This window comes from Cryptomeria japonica, chromosome 11, assembly GCF_030272615.1.
Source record: "Cryptomeria japonica chromosome 11, Sugi_1.0, whole genome shotgun sequence".
Lineage (NCBI taxonomy): Eukaryota > Viridiplantae > Streptophyta > Pinopsida > Cupressales > Cupressaceae > Cryptomeria > Cryptomeria japonica.
In genome coordinates this window covers 193,147,987-193,174,391 of record NC_081415.1, presented here as the reverse complement: position 1 = coordinate 193,174,391, position 26,405 = coordinate 193,147,987, and positions in this window count along the sequence as shown.

Below are 26,405 nucleotides of genomic sequence, written 5' to 3'. Positions count from 1 at the left end.
TTTGAACTTCTACAAGTGGTGGGGTGTTTGAGCTTCTCTAATTAAATCTATATCGTTCCATTCATTCTATTTCATAGTTTCATCTCAACCCTTGTGCAAGCGGGAGAGTACATACCGTTTTAAGTTGAAACTCTCATCTTTATCATTTGTTGCGTCATCTTCTGCTACAATGCTTGGTTTCTTCTCTTCACACAAATCCCAATCTAAATAAGCCACGGATCCCCATTTACAAACAAGAATGCAGTCTGAAGAAAGAATCTAGATGAGATCATTGCCTATGTCCAAGATTGCAACTATGTCACGACCCTTATTTTTAGGTTACATATTAGTATTACTACTGAATATATTAAATTGATCAAAGCAGTCTCATGTCATTTTTAGTTTCGAAGTTTTTGCTATATCCTATTCTTTCTTTCTATTTGTAGTCTCTATGATTCATTTGTTATAGAAATCAGGTCCATAGACGGAATACTAGATGTTTACTGCCAATTTATTTGTAATGTGAGATAATACGACATAATGTTCTATTATTCCTTGATTCACTTTCCAATTATTAATTTAGATTTGGAATAGTTCAAGCACATTGATGTTGTGGAAGAAAATCATTTTGTGCATATTTTTGTGAATCATTGCATACTAGAGTTTAAAACTTCCTTGTTGCTTCCACGATTGTCTCCATGATTGCAACTAAAGATCTTGACAGAAATTTTGATTTCTCTATGCTTTTAAAAATGTTGATGCTCTTTTTAAAAACTTCATGCTTGTGAATTCCAATTGTTTGAAAGCTTCAAAGTTATTTTAATAGATCTAGTGCATTCATGTTTGCTAGGGTAGTGGTGGCCACAATAGCTCTGTCACCATTTGAATTCGTGTGTAAATATCCAAATGCATTTTAAAGTCTATTTTGTGCATATTCCATCACCACGACATTCATGAGAGTCTTTCTTTGCAGAAAAATAGTTCTCATGTTGTTTTATGCTTCCACATTTTGCATGCATTTCTAGGAGGCAATTGACAATGTCATTCCTTTTTTTGATTCAATTTCTTAGCGCTTCAGAGCAAGAAATGATCAAAGGATCATTATTTGTTAAATTTCAATGAATGTGTGGTGGAGCAAATGAATCAATACAAGGCATTCAGACAGAGAAAAATATTTATTTAGATTACGCTATGATTGCTCCCACGAATCAACTCTGCACTATTGTTACTGATGCGCACACATAACACAAAGAGATCACCTATAACCGTCGCTCTATGGTATGATATTTTATTTGGTCCTGGCTCCAATTTTAAGATTTGAAAGCTCAATTAAGGTTTGAGAGTTTCGATTTGTGATCTCTGAAGGGAATTTCATTTTGTTTTCTTTGTTAAGCCATAAGTTTGTTCACATGGTAAGAATTTGAATTTAAAATTTTCTTCATTGATGCATATTGTCAATTTAACAATGTGTTTTGGTATGCATCAACAAAATGAAAAATAACAATGTGTTTTGGTATGCCTCGGATCTAGAAAATGCCTTTGAAATCATAGCACTTTTTGCTTGCCTGAGAATTAAATGCTCTGCCAATATGGGAAGGAGTTACATTAAAGATTTTCATTACCAAAAAAAAGGAGAATGGGGAAAATTTGTTACCACTATATCGCGCGATATGGATGCAGAATTATGGGCCACGCATGTTACTGTTGCTAAGGACCATCACGTCATTTACTATATCATAGACAAACACTTTGGCTTTGATGACAAGGAGGTGAATGATGATGTTATATAAAGCAATAGCAACTAAGAAAACTTCAAGATTTTGGTTGTCCACTTGCAATGGCTTACGACTTTCTAAAGGGAGAAACTATCATGGTACAAATGCATCAATAATGAATGTGGAATTGGTACAAAATAAAATAGATCTCATCTAACAGGCATTCCCACCCTATCAAGGTCTTTAATTCGATACAGTAATATTTACTGTTTTCTATTCAAGTGAACATTCTAGACTCAATCGATCATGTCTTCTATATACTCTGTTGGAAGTAAAGTATTTTTCATGGGGTTTCCATGCTCACCGCGGGGAGGGTGTCAATGAGTCATTGAAGTCTAGTTTAATGCTTATTTTATTTTATTTATTTGAGCCATCATTTTATTCACTATGCTCTTGTATTTTGTAAGGATATCTTCTCTCTATCGCATTTAAATAGTTCATATGCCACACATATGTTTCCCATCTTGCATGCACCGTTAAGGCAAGAAAGGACATTAGTATCATTATTTGTATCTCTATGTTCTAGAGTCTTTTCAATAATCCATTTCTTGCATATCATGCAAATCTGTTTAACTATTGTATTTATAGCATCCATAGAATCCTATTAAGTGATTGATCTTAAACCCACGATCTTATGTGAAATCATTTTTTTAGCAGTTAGCAGATGATTCTTATTATCCTTAAGGGATGTTGCATCTTTCACATAGTGTTGGCTCTCTATCCTTTTTAACTTTGAAGGTTGATCAAACACATTAATCACCTTGATAAAAGCATTTTCTCTATTAGATTATAGTTTTTGATACATTTATTTTTCGTTCAAATTCTTTGAAGTTCAATGTCATTGTATTCTTATTAAATTGTGTTATATCATTCCTCTTGAAATTGATTTATGCAGATTGAGATTGTAGATTATTGTTGAAGGTCAACAAATCATTAAAATAATTTATCAATATAATGTATTATTATTTAATTAGTAAATCATAAATTATGATGGTTCTATTTGATGAAGATTACAATAGCCTTTATTTTACAAGCATAAATGTAATACAAACAACCTCAACTAAAATTGAAATCTAAGCCCAATTGAACTCTACCCCTAACGCTAAAATAAAATGAAACCAAACCCTAACATTAATACAAACATATAATTTGATAACACCTCTAACCTTCAAATATTATTTCTCACCCATCATCATCGATATTATCTACTCTAAAATTTAGAGTATTTGGCTTTCCAAAATTGAACTCTAACCCTAACACTAAACCAAAAGAGACCCTAACCTCAAACCATATTGAACTCTAATACTAAACCAAATTAAATGCTAAATAACTAAATCACAAACCAAATTGAACTCTAATAATAGCACTAAATTAAAATAAACCCTAGCATTAAATCATATTGAACCCTAACACTAAACCAAACTAAAGCTAACCCTAGACCAAATCAACATCTATAACTAACACTAAAATAAAATAATTATAACCATATAGCAAATTGAACCATAATAATAAACCAAATTGAACGCTAACCATAAACTTGGTTGAACCCTAAACCAAATTGAACCATTACCCTAACTCTAAACAAAATTAAACCCTAACACTAAACCTAATGCTACCCCTAACCATGATGTAAACCTTAACCATAATACTAATCCTAACCCTAAATGCTAAGAAAAACCATAACCCTGATCCTAACCCTAACCATAATCCTAAGACCTAACTTTAAAACCTGACTCTAAATGTTATTGTAAACCTAAACCTAAAGTTGGCATTTAACCATGATGTAAACCCTAACCATAATTGTAACCCTAACCCTAAACCTAACACTACATTCAACCATTATGTAAATACTTACCATAATAATGATCCTAACCCTAAACCCTAACCAAAACCATGATGTAAACCCTAACCCTAACCATTAATCTTAAGACTAACACTAACCCTGACAATAATCCTAATCTTAACTATAACCATAATCCCAATCATAATTGTAATAATCTTAATCGTAATATAACCATAATTATACCAAACGATGTCTTCAATCAAAAACTCGATCTTGACATAAACCTAACCAAAATCCTTAGTCTAGCCCTAAACCCTAAGCCAAAACCAAAACCAAAACCTTAACCCTAGCCATAACCCAAAACCTCAACCTAACCCTAACTATGATGTTAAATCTAACCCTAACCTTTACCATGATGTAAATCCTAACCCTAATCATATCCATGGCCATAATAGTAAACCCTAAACTTTAACCCTGACCATAATTCAAACCCTAAACGAGATTGTAACACAAACCCTAAACCCACCACTACTCCTAACCATGTTGTAAACCCTATCCATAATAAAAAATTTATATATATAGGAGGTATCCCCACAACCTAGCCCAATGTCCAGTATCCCCACAACCTAGCCCAATGTCTAGTATCCCATATCTTGTGTACCTGTGTGAGCTAGGGCAAGACTAATTGTTGGTGTAAATAATCATTCATCTTGGATATTATTACACTTTACTTAATTTTACTTAGGTACATGCATTTAATATTAGTTTGGGTATGAGACACTTGGGTTTTTGTACCACATTGCGATATTGTGTGTAGGAGAATTTCCACCTTTTATGGTGTTGATCTTGTTACTAGTTTATCATATCCACCTATTGTGGAGTGAAAATTCCACCTTCGGTGGGTGATCCACCTCATGTGGAATATTTTATTATTTCACCTACCTACCACACCTATTTCCTACCTACCCTTGTTTCTTATTGAGCTACATGTCATGTTTGTGTGCTTACATATCCCTAGCCTTCCCTATATAAGCAAGCTCATCTACATTGTTTGTACAAACAACGTGCAATCATTGAACGATTGATGATCTAGTTGATTAGTATTTTCATCTTGATAGTATACAGTTTATTCCTATCATTATTTTTTCTCTCTATTGTACTTTTCATTAAGCTCTCAAGATCTTGGCAAAATCTCACACTAATCCCCCACAGGTGAGATTCTATCCCTAATCCTAACCCTGATATAAACCATAACCCTAACCATAATCCTTACCATAACCATAAACCCTAACTATAATCATAATCATAGCCATAATACTAATCCTAACTATAAATTCTAACCAAAATGATAACCCTAATCCTTACCCTAATTATGATGTAGACGATTACCCTAATCATAATCCTAAGCCCCAACTCTTAAACATAACCCTAACCCTAAACCTAACACTGCACTCAACCGTGATGTAAATGCTCACCATAATACTAAACCTAATCCTAAACCGTAACCGTAACCATGATGCAAACCCTAACCATAACCATGATCTAGACCTTAACCCTAGCCATAATCCATAGCTATAACCCTAACCCTAACCATGATGTAAACCCTAACCATAATCTTATACTAATCATTAATCTTAACACTAACCCTAATAATAATCATAAACTTAGCTATAACCATAATCCCAATCATAACCCTAATAATCTTAATCATAATATAACCATAATTATCATTCTAACCCTTACACTAACCCTAGCTCTAATCCTAAGATAAAACCTATGATAACTATTATTCTATATCTAATACTATATCTAACTAAAATCTTAAACCCAACCCTAAGCCTAACCTAATAATAACCCTAAACCAAACTATATATGCTCTCGAAACCTAACCTTGAGCATTATCTTTAACAAAATCCTTAGCTTAGCCCTAAACCCTAACCCTAACCCAAAACCAAAACCAAAACCTCAACCTAATCCTAACCATGATGTTAAACCTAATGCTAACCTTAACCATGACATAAACCCTAACCCTAGTCATAATCCTAGCCATAATCCTAACCATAACCCTAAACCCTAAACCTAACCATGATTCTAACACTAATCCCAACCATGATATAAACCATAACCCTAACCATAATTCTTATCATAACCATAAATCCTAACTCTAATCATAATTATAACCCTTACCCCAATTCTAACCCTAACCTAACCAAACCCTAACTACTGACCTTAGAAATAATCCTTAGCACTAACCGTAACCATAACCCTATTACTAACCCTAATAACCCACAACCTATCCCTAATACTATGCCTAACTCTAAACCCTAACTGAAATTATGGTTAGGGATATAATTATAATAATTATAAATATAATATTATTATTATATATTAATATAACTATATTTAATAATACAATACTATAATCACATATTAATGTTTTCCATGTTGCATCGCAACTGCAACTAGCTTATATATATTAATATTATTTATATAAAATACATTGAGAGATATCCTTCTCATTAGCACCTCCAGAAAGATATCTCTCGGCGTATTTTATATATATAATATTAATATATATAAGCTAGTTATGACACCCTCACAGGTAAATGCTATCATGGATACCAAATATTATCGCTGCTCATTCAATGGGGAAAAGACAATCTTTCCTCTGCCTTCATGCCAAAGGAAAAAAAGAACACACTATCACATATGCAAAAAGCTTTGATATACAAAGGGACTCCAAAAGTTTATAATTCCATCTTACCTCTCCCCTGACTCTTACATAAGTAGTGATGACATTGTATAAATCAATACAATAAATAAATTATTGTATAAATAATTGAATTATTGAATTATTGTTTCATTGGAATAGCCTATTGTCAAAATAACCCAATTATATCTTTTACAGGCCATTGTTTCATGACAGTCCTATAAGATATTTAGGTTTTAGTTGTGAGTAGGGTCTCGTAAATTAGAGAGTACTAGCTTAACTTTGGTAGAATCAGCTATTTTTCTAAGCACTTTCTACATTTTTTTCTTATACATTTAGTTTTTGAAGTATTATGAAACAAGAGAATTGTTCAAGGAAAGTCATAATGATCAAAATACAAAATGGAATATAATCCAAATACTAAGGATTGGAGAAGGATTTTGTAGAAATAAAAGAATAGTCTTTCAAAAAACAATCTAATTAATCCAAGGCATTTTAAACTCCACATTTGGCAAACTTCATATTATATTTTGATTTAACTTCTTTAGATTTAGATTTAACGTGGACCTATCAGGCCAGTTGGACCATAAAAAGGAGTAAGGGAAATTGGAAAATTCATACTTTTTATAGTAATCATAAGGCCTATATATTCTTAGAGTTCTTAAAATTGTTGGGAAATGATAATTTAGAATCTTTTGCTATTTTAGTGGAACAACTACTATTCAGGAATTGAAAATAAGCTGTGGGAAAATGGGGGGGCTGGAAATAAGCAGCAACTGCTTATTGTCAAAAATGCCACGTGGCTTCACAAATTTGTTTCCCTCTTTTTTTTTTCATTTTATTTCTATTTTTTCTTGTGCAAAAGTTATTACTAATATTATTAATACCAATTTTAAGATGTTGCTTAAAAATTAGCAGATAAAAAGATACTCATGGGACCACCAACTCCACAAATATTTCCTAAAAAATTTAGCAACAGCTGCTAGCCAAATTGTTAATGCATGATAGCCTCGGTAAGATAAATGATTGAATGAGAGATAAATGAAGTCTCTCATTCAAACATTTATTATCGTGAGGGGGCACGATAAAGTGATGTCTTGATCGGCCATGTCCAAAAGATATGGCCGGTCAAGGCATCGCTTGACCGTACCTAGCCCACTACATATACCAAATGAAATGTGTGAGAATGGACATCGAAAAAAAAAAAGCTCCTCCTCTCCTGCAACATAAAAGAAGACAATCAGATTTATACAACAATTCAGTGATAGATAATACATTAAACAAGATAAATTTTAATTCTGATCTACAAAATTAACATTGTATCAGAGCCAGTTTTCCTTCTATAAAGCCTAACTACCTGAAGGAAGATCCGATTAAGATCAAGTTGATATCTCCTTGAAAGTCTCGAATATGGCCACATTGCAAGAACTTGTCCTCTCAAACTTAAACTACAAGCGTCCCTTGCTGAAGTCAGAAATTCAGACGTATGTTCAGAAAAATATGTTCTCTAGAAGAAACTCAAGATACCTTGTGATTGAGAGGGAGCTTACCAATCAAGATTGAGCACTTCTGAGGTAAAAATTGTAAATATTGATTATTATTATTAATACTAATAATTATTTTATGGGTCCTATGTAAATTATAAGGAAGTGACAACTTCCAAATGATTTCCACTTATATTTTTGAGGTTATTGGAAGGTGACGATCTTACAATAACTCAAGATTGTGGATAGAATCACCGACTGAGGCAATCCACGTAAAAGCTTGTGGATAGAATCACCGATAGAGGCAATCCACACAAGAGCTCATGGATAGAATCACCGACTAAGGCAATCCACATAAGAGATTGTGGATAGAATTGCCAACTAAGGCAATCCACGTAAGAGCTTGTGGATAGAATCGCCGACTAAGGCAATCCACACAAGTGCTCATGGATAGAATCACCGACTGAAGCAATCCATGTAAGAGCTCATGGATAGAATCGCCGATTGAGGCAATCCACATGAGAGCTCATGGATAGAATCACCGACTGAAGCAATCCACACAAGAGCTTGTGGATAGAATCGCCGACTGAGGCAATCCACACAAGAGCTTATGGATAGAATCGCTGACAGAGGCAATCCACTCAAGAGTTTGTGAATAGAATCGCCGACAGAGGCAATTCACATCTTGAAACTATGGTCTCAAGATAAGCATCATACGATTTATGACTATTGCTCCCAATACCTTTTACATTTATCTTACCTAGCTAAGAGGGAGTGTTAATGCATGATAGTCTCGGTAAGATAAATGATTAAATGAGAGATAAATGAAGTCTCTCATTCAAACATTTATTATTGTGAGGGGGCATGATCAAGTGATGTCTTGATCGGCCATGTCCAAAGACATGGCCAGTCAAGGCATCGCTTGACCATACCCAGCCCACTACATATACCAAATGAAACGTGTGAGAATGGACATGGAAATAAAAATTCTCCTCCTCTCCTGCAACATAAAAGAAGACAATCAGATTTATACAACAATTCAGTGATAGATAATACATAGAATAAGATAAATTTTAATTCTGATCTACAAAATTAACAAAAATAAGCTAAGCAGCTGCATAAGAATATGCCCTTAAAATGCAGTGAAGGCTGGTATTCTACAGATTTCTCTAATTAAAAGCATACTTTAAAAAAAAAGATTTGTCTACTGCTTTACAAGATCCTAATAATGGAGGCACCCTACCATCCTTGTATAGAAATTTCTTCCTGTTCACACCATGTAAAATAACCTTCTCTGGGTAATGTCTGAAACTTTTCGTTCCCTTCTTTTTCTCATTATATTTTCTAGGAGGATCGGTATCTTGTTTCATAGGATTTTTAATCAGATTAACGTTTTCTGGCAACTCTAAAGAGATCTCGCAGAATAAAATGCGTCTTCAAATGGATTATTACTAAACCGTCTGGAAGATAGAATTTCGGATGCAATGTTTATTTAATTGGCTTTCACCTCGTGATAGGTTTAGGAAATGGAATCGCTTATGGCGGAGCGAACAATGAAGCAGCGTGAGAATTATACAGAGCCTTGACAACTATGCTGACAAATATTCAAATGTATAGTTTAGTGTGATAATGGATTCAAAAGTCAAATTTGCTAACCCACATGTATAATCTAGTATGATAATGGATTCAAAAGCCTTTTCGCTTATCCACTTGAATAATCTAGTCCGATGATGGATCCAAAAGCCCTTTTGCTTATTCAAATGTATAATCTAGTCTCATGATGGATCAAAAATAGTGGTAGATGATGGATCTTGTATAGTTTTAATGTAATGTTTCTTAGGATGGACAAATTTCAATCAGATAGCATCAAATCTCCCACTTAAAAACCTTTCAGAAGTAAAGCTAAGATTTGCATATGAGATTTGATACACATAGTAAAATAAGATCTTTGTTACTTTCATTGTATTGAAATAAATTAACAATTGTACGATTTAGTTGTAATTTATGTGTCTAATAATACAAAATTTGAAAAAGATTAATACCATCATAGATATCTGTTTTTCTCTTCTGAAACCGAATTCAATTTGATAACATTCTTACTTTTTAGATTAATTTAAACATTAGAAATAAAATATCTCAATCTCATCACATCAGTTATACTTTTATTTTGTCGAAATAAAAGCCTACTAGTTTTGAATAACTTAATTTACTTAATTTATATTATATAGAATTTCATAGAACATAAACTACCAACAGTGAGGGAGTAATAATTGCACCCTCACAGGAAAATGCTATCATGGATACAAAGATTATCGCTGCTCATTCAATGGGGAAAAGACAATCTTTCCTCTGCCTTCATGCCAAAGGAAGAAAAGGACACACTATCCCATAGGAAGAAAAGGACTCCAAATACCTAGCCTACCCTAACAATCTGTAATCTAAAACTATGGAAAGAGTTTATTATTCCATGCATGAGTATGATAAGTTAATGATGTTTTGGACCGCCTCCTGGATGAGGTTTTGGTTTAGTGGGTTGTGCTTCTGCTGCTACTGTTATTATAGTGAAAAATAAGGCCAAAATGATTATGAAAGCCATAATCAACTTCAGTTCTCTCGGATGCGGAACAGCAAGAGATCCATACTCCTTATAAAACCATGCCTTCGCCATTTTTACTCTCAACAGCTGACCCCGTTACCTACCCAACACACTCTTCAGACTGGTGGTATGAAGTAAAGGATTTGAGGTAGGCGGTCTTTATATAATGACGATCCTCTTGACTCTTACGTAAGTAGTGATGACATCGTTGAAACAAATCTGATTGCCTCTCTACCGATACTCTTCGGTAAGCAGTGATGACATCGTTTTATCGGCAGTCGCGCGAGATTTTCTCGCTGAACTGTACGCGTAAAGAAAAGGACGGGGCCTATGGAGGGGGCTTTCTTTAAAAAAATAGAGATAGAGCTGGAACTCTTGAGATTTTTTAGGTTCCTAAATTTAAGGATGTCATAAATTTTGTAGTGCATATCAATTTCAATTTATTTAAAATTGATTTTTTTTCTAAAATTTATATGATTTACAAATGACATAATGTATTCTAAAGTTGGTTGGGCAATTCTTAGGCCCACCCTATTTTCACCAGCTTAAATTTTGAAACCTAAAAAGTAGGGGCTCTATTTTTTAAGAAAAATTCCAAATAATTCCCATAGCAAAATAATATTTTTTTTTCATGGGATCACCTCTTCCTTAAAAATAGAGCTTAAACCCCTTCAATGGAACCCCTACCTAATGCAAAGTTTGGTTACAAACTAATGGCCTCCCACCATTGTCATGTAATTCTAATTAAGAATAATATTTACTGTAATGAATAGGTGATTACCTATATTTACTATCACTATTTATATCAATGAGAGGTGATTACCAGACATTATTTATTCTAATTGAATCAAATTATTATTTCCTAAAAAAAAATATACCTTCAACAATAATTTTGATTGATAATAGATACACTACATTTAACTTAAAACATATTAAATCTATAATTTGACTTTAAAATTTGGAAATCGGGTTTAATAACATTTAAAAAAAATATTAAACATAAAAATTATTAAAAAAATTAAAGCTTTAGTATGCATATAAATAATTTAAAGATAATATTCATACTTTTTAGGATAATAATATTAATTGTAAAGACAAATACAATTCAAATAAAAATTTAAATGTTTAAATTATTTATAATATTCATATTTTAAAAGATAATAATATTAACTATAAAGAAAAAAATAATTCAACTAAAAAATTATCAATTAAACTACTTTAAAAAATTGAACATAAAAAATATATATGTTTTCTATTATAGTAAAAAAAAAACAGTTAAAACAATTGCAAAACTTAAGATTTTTTTTTTAATACAATAAATCAAGAAGCATGCACATCTCTCGATTGAAAAGATACCACAAACATGTCATGACATTGAACTATTTTTCAAGAAGCATGCACATCTCTCGATTGAAAAGATGGAGGGAGAGCTCGAGAATAGGAGAAAACAAGAGTGGAATGCTCAAAGAAAATGGAGAACTATCTAATCAATAAGAAATATGATAGGGGGTTTCCATTGATCTTCTACAACATTTTTAGGGACAAGGAAAGTACATAGTAAGTTAATGAGATGAAATAATCTAGCAAATGCAACAATGGCTGAATTTATTAGAAGAAATAGATGATGTATCAATCGTCACTCTCTAGGCTAAAAATATAGAGAATACTAAAGCAATTTAAATTGTTCTTTGACTCACCATGTTTCCAAGTTTAGAACATAATGATAATAAGATTACTCTTCAATTGCACAACGTTTAGAGTTGCTTGTAGATTTTGTAGGAAATCATTATAGTTGGTATTAGGCATGCTTTATTTTGATTTTTTCCATCATGTCGTTAATTTCATTTATGCGAATATTGTGAATATTCAGGAGTGACTAGGCATAAACTTTGCATGGTAAATTTTTCTCCCTTCCCCCCTTCTAAGTTGATATTCAAGTGCATAAATGATTGTGTCAATTGTGGTGGCAATGCTAATGCGTGATTGAGTTCTATATAGGGTGCATTTAAGGTTTCACAAGATGTGTGAAAGTGCTTAAAGACTTCACATACTTTTCCTAAAAAATGATTGTGCATTTTTAATTAAAAAGGACATCCTGGGGATGCCTAGAACATTATCAACTAGCATTCCTAGGGTCTCTTCAATTTCCTTGAGGATAGGAAATTCCTAATCATCATCATATTGTGAACATGTGTTATGGATAAAGATGTGAGATAAGTACATTTGCTTATGTATCCAAGTAGTTTCCACTCAATCCAATACTTAGAAGTGATTACAAAAACATCCCTCGATGATTATTTATTCTAGTCATTATACACACATACACATACACATACACATACACATACACACACAAATACACATTAGCATACACATACACATGCTCTCTCTCTCTCTCTCTCTCTCTCTCTCTCTCTCTCTCTCTCTCTCTCTCTCTCTCTCTCTCTCTCTCTCTCACACACACACACACACACACACATATACACACTTACATATATATGTATACATGTACATGTATGTATGCATATGTATATATCTATATATATTGTAATTCCTGCCAAAATACCCTAGAGAAAATAACTAATGTTTTTTAAAAACATCCACTAATGTGGAAATATCATAGAATTAATTTACTAATGCATCGAATACACTATCATTACTCAAGATCATATATTAACAACTACATGAATGTTTAAGACATCATGAACATAACCATAACCTCATACAACGGAACCAAAATAGCATCATAACAATTATCATCTCAATGCATACATATATTCATTCATCTATTCATTAATTCCCTAGGGTACTTCAACATCACTACTTACTATCAATAACACATAAACACATCCATTTCATTTAGGTTCTTCTCAAATACTTTCTTCCTAACATGAGAATCATTTATTTTCAATGCATACCTATCATAACCTATTTACTCTTGGATTCATTTTAAACACCAAACCAAATGTTCTTAATTCTCTTGACTTTAACCATCCATCACAACATGAATCTAATTAACCATCTAGCGTGATAGGACTAGATCATTCCTTAAGAATGACATCATATCTCATTGATGTTGTACTCACATACATGTTCAATGATTAGAACAACAAGTATAAAACTTCTTCCAAACATAATTCCCATATATATACAAGGCTAACTCATGAACTCATACACTACAATAACACATTAACTAATCATTAATTTTCCGATGCAATATAGAATCCATATATCTATCTCTTACACATTAAACACTGATTACAACATCTCACAACTTTACAAAGCCATAATTTCAACCACTACGTCATGTCCTAATGCATAATACTGCAAGGCATAAGAGTACATAACCCCTTTTACATTTGCAATGTCATTATGATACATTAGACTATTTCAACACATAGAAATCAGCTATGCATAATGAATAATCATAGAGCCATACAAATCTACAACTACCCATTCATATCCATTTCCTAAAGGTAACTAATGTTAAGAAATCACAAATTCCAAGTCAAGGCATACATGATTTTTACCATATCCGCTATCATCTACAAGATATACATAGGGTAATCCAAACATATCACTCATTCATTTAATTACTTTCTAATCTAGAATTATATACACATTGAATATCCATATAGAAATCTCATCCAATAGATCTCATTATGAAATCAACCTACTACAAGTCCTGATACATATATTCACATGATACTAATTACACAACCTTCTTTACTATTACGTCTTTCTCAAGTTACAAAAACACATGATATCAATTAAAATTACATAGATTATGCTCCAAAGTTCCATCCACATGATGAGACAATATAAATCCATATATATGCATGCATGCATCTAGTGATGAACATCCCAATGGAAAAAGGCATCAAACCACCCAACCATGTGGAACCAAATTAGAACCACCCCCTGTGCTAGGAGATGACATGGGATTACAACTCACACTCAAGACCTAGGATAAAACCTAACAACCAAGGGACTCAACATGACATCCACAAGATAATAATCAAAGAACAATAACTAAAACACATCAGCGACATAAACATAAAACAATAAACTCCCAAAGAAATAATCATCAAGAAAGGCATAAGGATAATGGACATATGTAGGGAAGAGTGTCATCACATGCTAGCTTCATGTGGAATCTACCTCAACCTTAGAGGCAATCAAGGGAGGTTGGTTTACTGCTCCAACAATCTTCCCAACCATAGATCCCAAAACCACCTTCCTCAGACCCGCCATTAGGGCACACAAACTCAAATTCATTATCTTGATTAAGTGGATTCCTAATTATCCAAACTCACTAATTAATTATTAAGGTTATCACTTGAAATTACAAAGGAAAAACTCTTCATGTTCTTCCATTCGGTCTAGGCCCCTTCCTTTAGGCCTATTGCTCATGACTTTGGTCCTACACATGCAAGAGCCCACTCCCCCTAATCATGGAGCAACACCTTAGGGTGAACATAACAATATGATCACATGAACATTCAATCCAATAGCATAAAAGATAGACATGATAATCATCCACAGAGAACTATACATCAAAAATCAAGCTATCTAGCTCATAATTTCAAATCACAACAATAATTGAAAGCCTCAAGAAGGAAAAATATACATAAATAGGGTAAAAACATAATACCAATAGCTCCACATAATCCTCTTCAATGAGGCACGACACATCCTCTCATTGGAGCAACAATAATCTATCCTCAAGCAACACAGATTCACTCAACTTACTAGAGCAACAATACAAAACCTCAATGGAAACATACAAAACTTCTTTCTAGAGCTCAAAAGAATTTAAATACATAAAATATGAATAGCGTAGTGCCCTAAAACCTCAAACGCATCAAAAAAAAGCCTCTGGAGTCAAAACCAATTGAAAAAACCAACTTTGGAAGGCTAAACTGACCAAAAAAACTCACTAACACTAGAAGGGTGCTATTGCACCTAAAGTGGTGCTATTGTAGCCTAGAGTTGAACTTTTGTTCTTTGAAGTTTCACTTTTGTTATTTGTTCTAGTGATTTTGTAATATAGTGAAGAAAACTAAAAAATGAAACCCTAAGCGACTCAAACATCCCTAGATTTGAACACTGACTTAACAAAGACATAAAATGAGCCTATAAGGTCCAAAAAACAAAATTAAAATCAAACCAAGGATTTATTAAGGCCAATGGGACCCAAATAGAACATTTAATCAGTATTCCAAGGTAGTACATTGCACATATCTAGACGCAAACACAACCATTCCTTAATTTACTCAACCTAAGAGGACAAATGACACAAGAAGGTCCTAAAACAAGGTATGCAATGGAAAATAAATCCTTATAAAAAACCAAATCAATAGCACAACGAGAAAAAATACATAGTTTTGAAGAACAATTCAGAGTTACAACTTCCGACAATACTCCATTTTTAAATTTTAGACATATATTCTTATACATATGAATTGATTTCCAAAATCTAAAATTGTAATCTTGAAACACTAAAATTTTCCTTATAATAAATGTTTCAACATATACAATGAAAATAATCTTTTCAAATCAAAATGCAGAAGAAGGCATTGAAGCTCCAACCTGGAAAAATCAAAGTAAAGGTAGAGAAAATTGAAGTATAGTAATTCCAAACCAACAATTCCAACCAAATAAACTCCAAATCCAAACACAAAAATATTCAATAATCCAACTTCAACCAAATTTGAAACTCCAAATGCAAGCAAGATTTTCTCAGATAGAAAAATATTCACCAATCAAAATAGTCCAATAAACTATATTACTTACCTAACATGCATAGTTACGAGGTAAAAAATATAAAATAATATTATCTACTTACCCCCATAAAATTATCCAATTAAATAATAAGGTAGGTAACTCTATAATATGTATTTACCCAATTAGTAACAAGAGGATATATATATATTAATAATATAATATCCATTAATAAACAATATATCAAATCCCAATAAAATAAATCAAGGGCAATATAAATAAATGCTCCAATTAAATATAAACGACAAATAATATAAATAAATAAATAAACAATTAAATAATAATATCCTTACAATCACAACTCCCAAGAGGGGCAATCATAACAAGGGGTATGTTAATAAATAATAACAATAAATAAACCATCAATGAACAATTAGATAACCAATAGATAAAAAAATAAATAAGGAAGCTCAATTAAATAAATCAAAACCAATATAAATAAATATAAAATTATAGCCATTAGAAACAACAATTAAACAATAAATAGATAAATAATAAATAAATAAGTAATCAACTAAACAATAAATCATCGAACCAATTAAATAAATATTAAAGCACCAATAAATTAATAAAGTATTAATCAAATAAATTAAGCTCAATAATCATTAATCAAGCCAATACAAATAATAATTAAATAATCATCTAAATAATCAACTATCAAATAAATTAACTATAGTATTATTACTATATTAATTAAATATTAATCACATACTCACAACACCTTAAGGCAATTCGACATAGGGTCAAACATTGAAACAAGACTCTAACCACCAACTTGTGCCGCGACACATACTGACAAGGTGAACAACTTAATCCTAGAGTGTAAGAGGGAAACATATGCCATCTCCATCAGCTTTCCATTGGGATAAAGACACACTCAGACCTATGAGATCAAGTGGAGTCGATGTCTAGAACCTGCAATCCTGTGATCACCAATAACCACAATACAACATATATAATAATATATCATAAATAATCAGGCAAGTGATAGAGAGTTGCAACACCATATCATGCTTGCAATTACTAGTATGACATTGTCCCTATCATGAAGACACTAGAAGATAGTCACAATCATCATCATAATCATGGAATAGGGTTAGCGTAATCAAAATACCATCATAACCTCATAAGCAATATAATCCATACACGAATAGTGAGTGCATAAGCGTGATCAACATAGTAGTCCAAGACATAACTTCATCTACATGAATCATAACGAATCTTCTAATTTCAAAGAGACTATCAGAGCACAAATCTAAAAGTGTATATCACACCCTCTCATAAAGGATGAGTCAGGGAAGGGCACTACATATATGATGCATCCAATACAAATTTTGTAAAATTCATGTAATTATTCTCTTATGCCCATATATCCTACCTACAACGAGGCCCATTATGTCTTTGACCATAGGCACATGGCTTCTCACAATGGCTATTCCAGACTAGGTAGTGTTTTATTTGCTTGCCATGTGTCACCCTTGGTTGTGGCAAGCTTGAGTTCCTATCATGGCAACTTGTACTAATTGGGGGTAACTTGATATTGATGTTAGTTGTGGTCTTTGGTAGGGTATTTACTTACTTCATCATGGCCCTTGCACCCCAATCCATCCACATGGCCAAAGTTTCTTTTTTAAGTCATATGCTTTGACTTTTCTTTTGGTGATTTGTTCTATTATTACTAGGCTAAAAATTCAATGCTTTTGGTTTGTACTTTATTTTGTTATACATGGCCTCACCAAGACTATAGATGTAAAGTGTAGAGCTCTACCTTATCTCTAAGTATAATCTTAAGCACTTTTCAAACATATTAGTGATACTCATGCTTATATAACTTTAAAATACATATTTGCCATGTCGATATATATTTAGTCTTGTAACAATGGTTTGGTAGGGATTTATAGTTGGTTGGTGTGTTAGGTCTGAAAAATATTGTTCCATTTCCTAGATCCAAATCTCACTCACGATCATATTTAGAAGGAACTAGTTGAAATAAAATAATTTGCAGCCTTTTATTTGCATACAAACAAAACCATGAAATTTTATAACAAAACATGCATACACATCCATAACACAACTTCATATATTCATATGTAAACAATAAGAAAGATTATTATAATACTTGTAGCATTTTTAAAATCATGTTACATTCAATTTTCCTAATCATACACTCATGGCAGCAAATGTGATAAGGCCAAATCCATAGTTACAACCAAAGAAAATATAAAACTATATATTTTAGTATGTAGAGTTTAGATTTATTTTTAATAAATATTTTAGTAGTTGCTAGCTACTTCAAAATAAAATCATAAATTAATATGTTAGAGGTTTGAATTTATAATAATAAGAACAAAAAAATAAATAATGTGAAACAATGCTTGAGACAACATTCCTATGCCACCCATCTTATACTAAATTGAAAAAAAATCTAGAATGAATTAAATGAAACAATAATTTAAATTTTTATAGAATTGAAAATAAGAATTTGAAATTGTAACTCAAGAATGTCTATTTGAATTCACACCTTGACAAATTCAAACATGACATGCATTTATATCTATCTAATTTTCCTTTATCCATATTCATACATTAATGGTGAAGATATTTAATTGTATCAAACAAATGTAATATTAATATCTAAGCTATACAATATTCTACTATTTAAACCATTGAATTGGAAAAATTTAATAGTTTTTATAAGAACTATCACTGTAGAGAATAGACAATTAATACAACAACATTGGTGACAAGTACTTGTCTCTGAAGGTCAACTGAAAGTTACCAAACCATTGTCGGCTGACAAGATCTATTCCCATCAGCAATTTGTTGATGACATGGTGCTGATGGGTGCTTCTACTATCAAGGAAGCCAAAACCCTTAAATTGGCATTGGTTAACTACTGCAAAGCCACATACCAACTGATTAACTAGATATAAAGCTCCCTTTCTTTTATCAACACTCCTGCTGACAAACAAGGAAGAATTGCTACAATCTTGGATTGTCAGATCAACTTGCTTCCCTCCATCTATTTGGGTCTCCCTTTGTGTAGAAATCCCCATCAGATGTTCTAGAGTAGCTTGGTGGATAGATTCCACAAAAAATTAGCCAGCTAGAAAGGGGCCCTTCTAAGCCAAGATGGAAAAAACCAATTATTAAAATCTTTCCTCCAAAGTCTTCCTATGTACACCTTAAGTTTTTTTAGAGTTCCGACCAAATTTGTTGATGCTATTGAAAATATTCAAAATCCTTCCTATGGTCAAGGGTTGAGGAGAGGGAAAGGATATCTCTGATAGCTTGGGACAAAGTTTGCAGACCTAAAAAGAAAGGAGGCCTTGGTCTAAGGAACATTAAAACCATCAATAAAGCCCTTCTCGCAAAACAAATCTAGAGATTATTTGGAAAAACCAATGAGTGAAACTCTATATGGCAAGCCAAATATATGCCACCTCAGATATCTCTTTCAGAATTTTTTAATTCCTATGATGCCCTTATTGGTTCTTCTATTTGGAACAATGTTGTCCAAGCTAAAATTGTTTTTGGATTAGGTAAAAGATGGACTATTGGTAATGGTAGAAAAGTCAATTTTTGGGAGGACTCTTGGTTTTTGGAATCCCCCCTCTCCAATAACGTTTGTTTCTATCCCTTTATATCTGAATCTAAGGTCAGATTTGGTATCAAGGTGGTAGATTATTGGAGGGATAACTACTAGGTGAACCTAAGCTCCATAGACCCAGCCCTTAATCCTGTTATGGCTATGCTTAATTCTGTCTTGATTGACCCTCTACTTGAAGACAAAATCATTTGGGTGGGAACTTCCTCTGGTAGTTATTCGATGGCTTCTGTGGTTTTGATGTTGTCTCAATTCTCCGATCCTTCCCCTTGCTGGTCTAAAGCCTGGATTAGTGGTCTCACTCCCAAGATCAACATTTTTTTTTTGATCCTTCTACAGAATAAAATCCTCACCACTGATACTGTACAAAAGAGGTTTCCATCTACCTAACAGGTGCTACCTCTGCCAAAATGAGGAAGAAAAATTTGACTATGTAGTTATCCATTATCCCTTCTCCTTTTCTATTTGGTCACAGATTTTGCAACTTTGGAACCTGAATTGGGTCTTTTTGGGCTCTATTCAAGAGTGCTTCACTAGCAGGAGATGTCGGTCCTTGAAAAAATCTAGCAATTTTCTATGGGACCTTACCCTGCCTCGGGTGGTTTGGGGAATCTGGAAAGAAAGGAATAACAGGATTTTCAGAGACTCCTACTCCATGCCTGAAGTGGTGTCCACCAAAATCAAGGCCATTGTGGAAAATTTAAAATTTGATGGTAAGCCTCTTCTTTTTAGAAGCAAGGATGATTTTGACCTCCTAAAAAACTGGAATGTTTACGCTTCCAAAGACAGAGATGAAAATAAAAACAAGAGGGAAACTAGGAAGTGGTCCTTTCCTCCTGCGGGTTGGATTAAAGCTAATTTTGATGGGGTGGCCAAGGGAAACTAGGGGCCGGCTGGGTGTGGGAGAGTGATAAGAAATGAGTCAGGCTATTGTATTGTAATGGTGGCACTCCCCATGGGATCCCAGACCAACCACTTAGCTAAGGCCATGGATGCTTACCAAACTCTGGGCCTAGTTAAATCCATGGGATTTACTAAAGTGTGGCTGGAGGGAGACTCAAATAATATTGTTCAATGCCTAAAAGGCCTATCCTCCCCTTTGTAGACCATAAAGAATATCATATCTCAAGCTAAGGAGATAATCAACTCTTTTGAGCTATGTATTGTGTCTCACAATTATAGGGAGACCAACACTATTTCTATCGGGGCTGCCAACATGGTTGTTAGTGTTGATCACACTGTGAGTTGGATCTTCCTCACGAGGCACGTGCACTCCTCATTTATGATATAGTGCATGGTTACGAGGGAGTGATAAGTAATTATGACAATGCACTTATCAATAAAAAAGGCCATAATGAATCGAAAAGAGTGGTGCTCAAAGATTGAGCTAGCATTTAATGTGAACAAGACTCTACACATCTTGTGGGTGCCCATTTCTATTTTGAAGACATTCCTTCTCTACACTTTGATCTCTATTTCTGCCCTATTTTACATTGTGGAGGATAAGATTTTTCTGTTTGTGAACACCATGGGAGGAAATAGGAAAAGAATTGAGTCGCTTTCCTGTGATGAATGGAAAGACAAGCCGAAGGCCTGGGCTATACTGGAAATGACTAAGATGACAAGGTATATGGAGAGAATTGTAGGGAAAAATCCTACCGTGTCCAGAATTTTCAATAAGAATTGGAAAGATCGTAAATTAAACATAGGAAGAAGAAAGGTTGAAATTGACGAAAGGGATGATTGTGGAAGTTACTCATTAACAGATGGAAGGCATAAAATTTTATAGAGACAGGAAGCTCACTGAAGCTTCTATCAAGCGATTCTTGAAGGAGTCTAAGAGAAGCAAGTTGGTAAAATCTTGCAAAACCTACTACTCTCCGAAAGTGATAAAAAAGGTATGGAGATGGATTTTGTTTGTTGTCATGCAATATGTTACACTTTATGATAGATACTCTCATGTCTATAGTTATCACTTTGTGCTCCTGAATCATATTTGCCATAAAGTCCTAATGTCTATCCCTTTCTATTTATTTATCTCCCTTAACACTAGCATTAAGGATTTTAGGGCTAATCCGGATAGTAACCCTCCCATGCATAAAGAGTTAATTTTTCTCTTATACATCCATGTCAAGGCTTCCTCCATGTATATTTCCATCACCAAGATCTCTGATTCGGATGATGAATATGAGCACTCTGATGACAGTAATGATAAGGGGTCAAATACTAAGTGGGAAGACAATGTTGATAGGATTACATGTTGACAACTATTTTGACACACTCACCAATAGTCAAGTAGTCAATATGAACATTCACCACCTCTCCTAAAAAGTAATAAGTTCTCGGGAACTAATCACCCCAAGGTCTCTATAGCTGGGTCTCGACAGTGATGGGCAGCCCAATGGTTGATGCGGTTGTACCTATTAAGGGGCCTGCAGGTTAAAACTAAATCCCACTAATCATTAATAACTTAACTTCCCTTTTTTTTGTATTTTATGGTTTTAAGATTCTTCTAGAAATAAACTGCAAGAGATAGGGAAATAAGAAAATAACAATGAAACCAATTCAATGACAACTTAATAAACTACTTATTTAGTACCCTAAAATCCAAATATCATAAAAAATTATCCAAATCAACATTCAATAGCGGACCTCTAGTAAACCTGCAAAGTCAGCAACCTTACAGACTTATGGAAAGAATATCACCACAATATTGCCTATTGCAATAATTCTTATACACCACTTACATGGGTAGCATGAGTCATAAGGCAATAAATGAAAGATCAAAACACGTTGCTAATTTTAGACAATAGACATTATTGGATTACAAAGAACAAACTCATAGAACATATGCATAGATCAGGCAATCTATAAGCTTCTTCTTGTATTAATTTCAAAGAATGTATAACAAAAATAACTCAAGCTCATAACAATCTACAAAATAATCTAAAATTTCTAAGTGGACCTCAAATCATCAATTTGTGGACCCTTACAAATGAATCAAACTCCTCAATTTATAGATTTTTCTATCCTACTTTCTAGGAAATAAACCTAATGTAAATTAAGAACTCAAAAGCTAGGAGTCATAGTTAACTTGCACGTTTCTGCTTCTAGACTCTAGTTAACTACTACAAAATGGAGATTAGGTGAGCACTATGAAGAACATGTTGTATGAACTAGGCTTTCGTAGTCATGCATAATTTGGTCCAAAACTGGAACATGAGTTGGAGATGTAGTTGGAGTACCAGTGGAGAAGTCATGCACAGTTTTTTCTCAAAACTCCTACTATATTTAGTAACTATATGTTTATCTTCTACTTCTTTTTATAGGACTTATAATTATTAATGATACATGTAACTACCTCAGAAGGAGGATCAACAAGATGCTTGATTCTAAATTTATACTTTTTCAAAACTTCCTTTGCATTGTTTCTTTTCTTCTTTAACTCCTCTATTGTTTTTGCTGCCTCTTGACATTGTGTAGTTAAATAATTATATCTATCCATTAATGTAACAGTGAATTGAGTTGGAGGTGCCAAATGTTGGGCCTCATATGCATCCCACTGGCTGAGTACTTTCTCTTCTTCCATAACTCCTGCCAAAAAAATTGAAGTGTCTTACAAAATCTTCATATTTTAATACCACTTTGAGGAGGGGAACTCAAATTTTGGCTACATCCTTCACATACTGCTGAAGCATTTCCATCTTCAACTCCAAAATGTATGTATGAGGCTACAAATTCTTACAACTATCTCCACCCAGGAGGTCCTCCTCTATGATTACTTCCTCCCCTAGGTGTAAAACCTTACTTAATACTCAAAACTGTTTGTTGAACATGTTGAGATTTCACTCCCATTGTTGAGAGAAATAAGATAATACTCCTTCTACCTGTACTGCCTCCTTGTACTCCTTCATGGTATTTTGCAAAAATAGTCTAATTTTTGAGGCATTTATCTGGGCCCATGATTTCGTTGTGGCAGCTACTTGTGTTACTTCGAGCAATGCTTTTACCTCTCCCTTTGGGAGTGATGAGGTTAAAGGTATATTATCATTTCTGCAAGGATCTAAAGGCTTGCCCATTTCTACTAGCAACTGCTTGTACTACTCTAGTTGTGCTTTGACCTCTACATGGGAGGTATATTCCTTTTCCATTCATCCCCTAACGATGTTGGTAGCCAGTTCCAAAGTATCTAACTCCCCCCACTTCGTCTGCTTACGCAATTTTACCTGAGACACTTGGTACTTGGGGGAGCTTTAACCTTCTGCTTGTAGAGGAACTGCTACATGCACAAGCACCTCACCGGAACCTATTCTCGATAGATGATGCACCATCTTGGGCTTCTTAACTTCCCTTGGTTCCTCTATGATTGCTTGTTGTAGTGTAACCTTTGGTAACACTACTTTCCTCTTCTTTCTCTCAAGGTGAATTTGAACCACAGTGGCACATTTGTATCTGTAAAGCGGAAAATCGAAATCGAACCCTAGTTGCTCTCCCTTCTTCCAACTCCGAGGAGAGAGAAGGGAGATCGCTAGGGTTGATGGTTTTCACTTAAGGGAGAGACTTTACATTCAAAAGAGGGGTTGAAACTCACAAGATCCAATCCCACACAAGGCAAGATTGGATGCTAAATGAGTTTCAAGGGTTAAGACAGCAAGGCTACCCTCTTTTGTAAAGAATGTTGATAAGGAAATTGAGCTAGGAATGCATAGAAAGTGACAAAGATTCGCTTATAAACTGAGATAGGGATATAGTATGAAGCTGTGGACCTGGAATTAGCAGTAAAATGTCGATACAGCGCTGTCCTGCAAATTTGAGCAAAAGTTGTCAGGACGATGGCACCCGGCGCCACGATCCTCCGAAAAATCCACGAAACGAAGGGGGATCTGTTCGTCTCTGCACAAGGATTCCAGATCTTCAATTTCAGCCACGTACCTGCAACCTACGCACAGAAAAGCAAAGATGATTGGGGGGTTAGGGATTAGGGGTTTGCCTTTAGGTCAAACCCCAGTTTTGGAATTAACCAAGTAATGAGAAATGTTGTAAATGTAAATGTCTGTAATGTAAAACAAGTACTAATACCTTGTTCTAAGGATGTTTGTATCCTTATGTGCGAAGGTTTAGATGTTGTTGTTTGTTGTATGTTGTAGTAGTATGTAGTAAGTGATCTCCTCTTCAATGGTTGAATCCTTGTCTTGAATGCAACACTTAGCCTTGAATGGAGACTTAGAAGGAATGCTTGAATGCTTAATTGCTTGAATGCTTGAATGTTTGAATCCTGCTTTCGCCTTTTTTTTTTTCATCTCTCCAAATGAGAGAGGAAAATGTAGTTTATATACTTGCCAATTAGGGTTAAAAGACTGATTTTCCTGACCTTAGGCCGACCAGGAAAGTTTATTTTCCAAATTGCAAACAAAAAGACCCGAAGTCCTCATAGGAAACCAGGCCCAAAATAGGCCCAGGGACCAGGGCATTGGGCGCCATGGTCCTGGGGGACCAGGGCGCTAGGCGCTCTGGTCCCACCTCCCGGGACAGCAAGGTGCAAGGAGGTTCAGGCCAGGGTGCTTGAAAAATGCAGTTTTTAGTGTCGTTATCAGGTTTCGGGGTCTCCATTTAGGTTGCGTGTTGCGTCGCCATCATGAAGACCGAAATGCAGTCGAAATTGCAAGTGTCACAATTTTAGGACGCTACATTTAGCCCCCACTTTAGCGGGAGTATGTATGCTCATACTTCCGGTAAAGTACAAGGAAACAACATTGAAAGACTTTCACCACGTCAAGGAGGCAAGACACACCAAGCCCCCAGTGGACTAAGGATCTTACGACTTCGATTGAAAAAGTAAAAGGGAAGATCATGAGGGAGAACCATGACTGTCAGTAGTAAGGTTCCCTCACTATGAGTCATGCAAGAGAAATACCAAAAATTTTCAAGGCAAAGCTAAGTTCGCCAAGAAACTTTTAAGTATCTTGAAAGGATAGTCAGGGTGTATGCCCCCCTACGTTAAAGCGATCACACACGCCTCAACGGGGGTGATTGTTTTAATGTAGTGATACACATAAGAAATGAGAAAAGAAAGGAGCACGTTATCACAAAGATTTAGGCCCCAAGTGTGAGATAAACCCAAGGATAATAGAGACAAACACAAAGCACAAGGTGACTTCGCTTTCCTCGGGGTCAGTATGCTGTATGATAAGTCATGTATATATATCATATGTATGTATGCATAATTGTTCTTCATTCCCCAATCAAGGAAGGTCACCTAGAAGAAGGGAACACATGTGTCTTTTGAGTCAACATGAGAGAGACCAAAAGAGATCTCAATGCTTTGCATCGTCCTCAAGTAGACAACACTAAGGACAACAAATAGAAGAATGAGAATAACATATAGAAGAAGTAACAAAAGAGAGGAGGAGAGAATCTGCTATGCTAATGAAACTAGTCTAGCACGTCATCTACCCCCCGATCTTGCTGATCAACGTTTCGGGAAGGCAGGGAACACGCTAGAGGAGGAACATCCAACACAGCAGATGGAGCTATCACAAGATCCAAACAAGGGCTATGTTCATGTTCCAAGCCACGTTGTTCTTGTCTAGGAGCTAGGATAAGTGCTTTAGAAAATTCGCTAGATAAATGGTTATCAATATCAACAAGTTCATATTCACTATCAAAAGCAAGAGGAGTAACATGTTC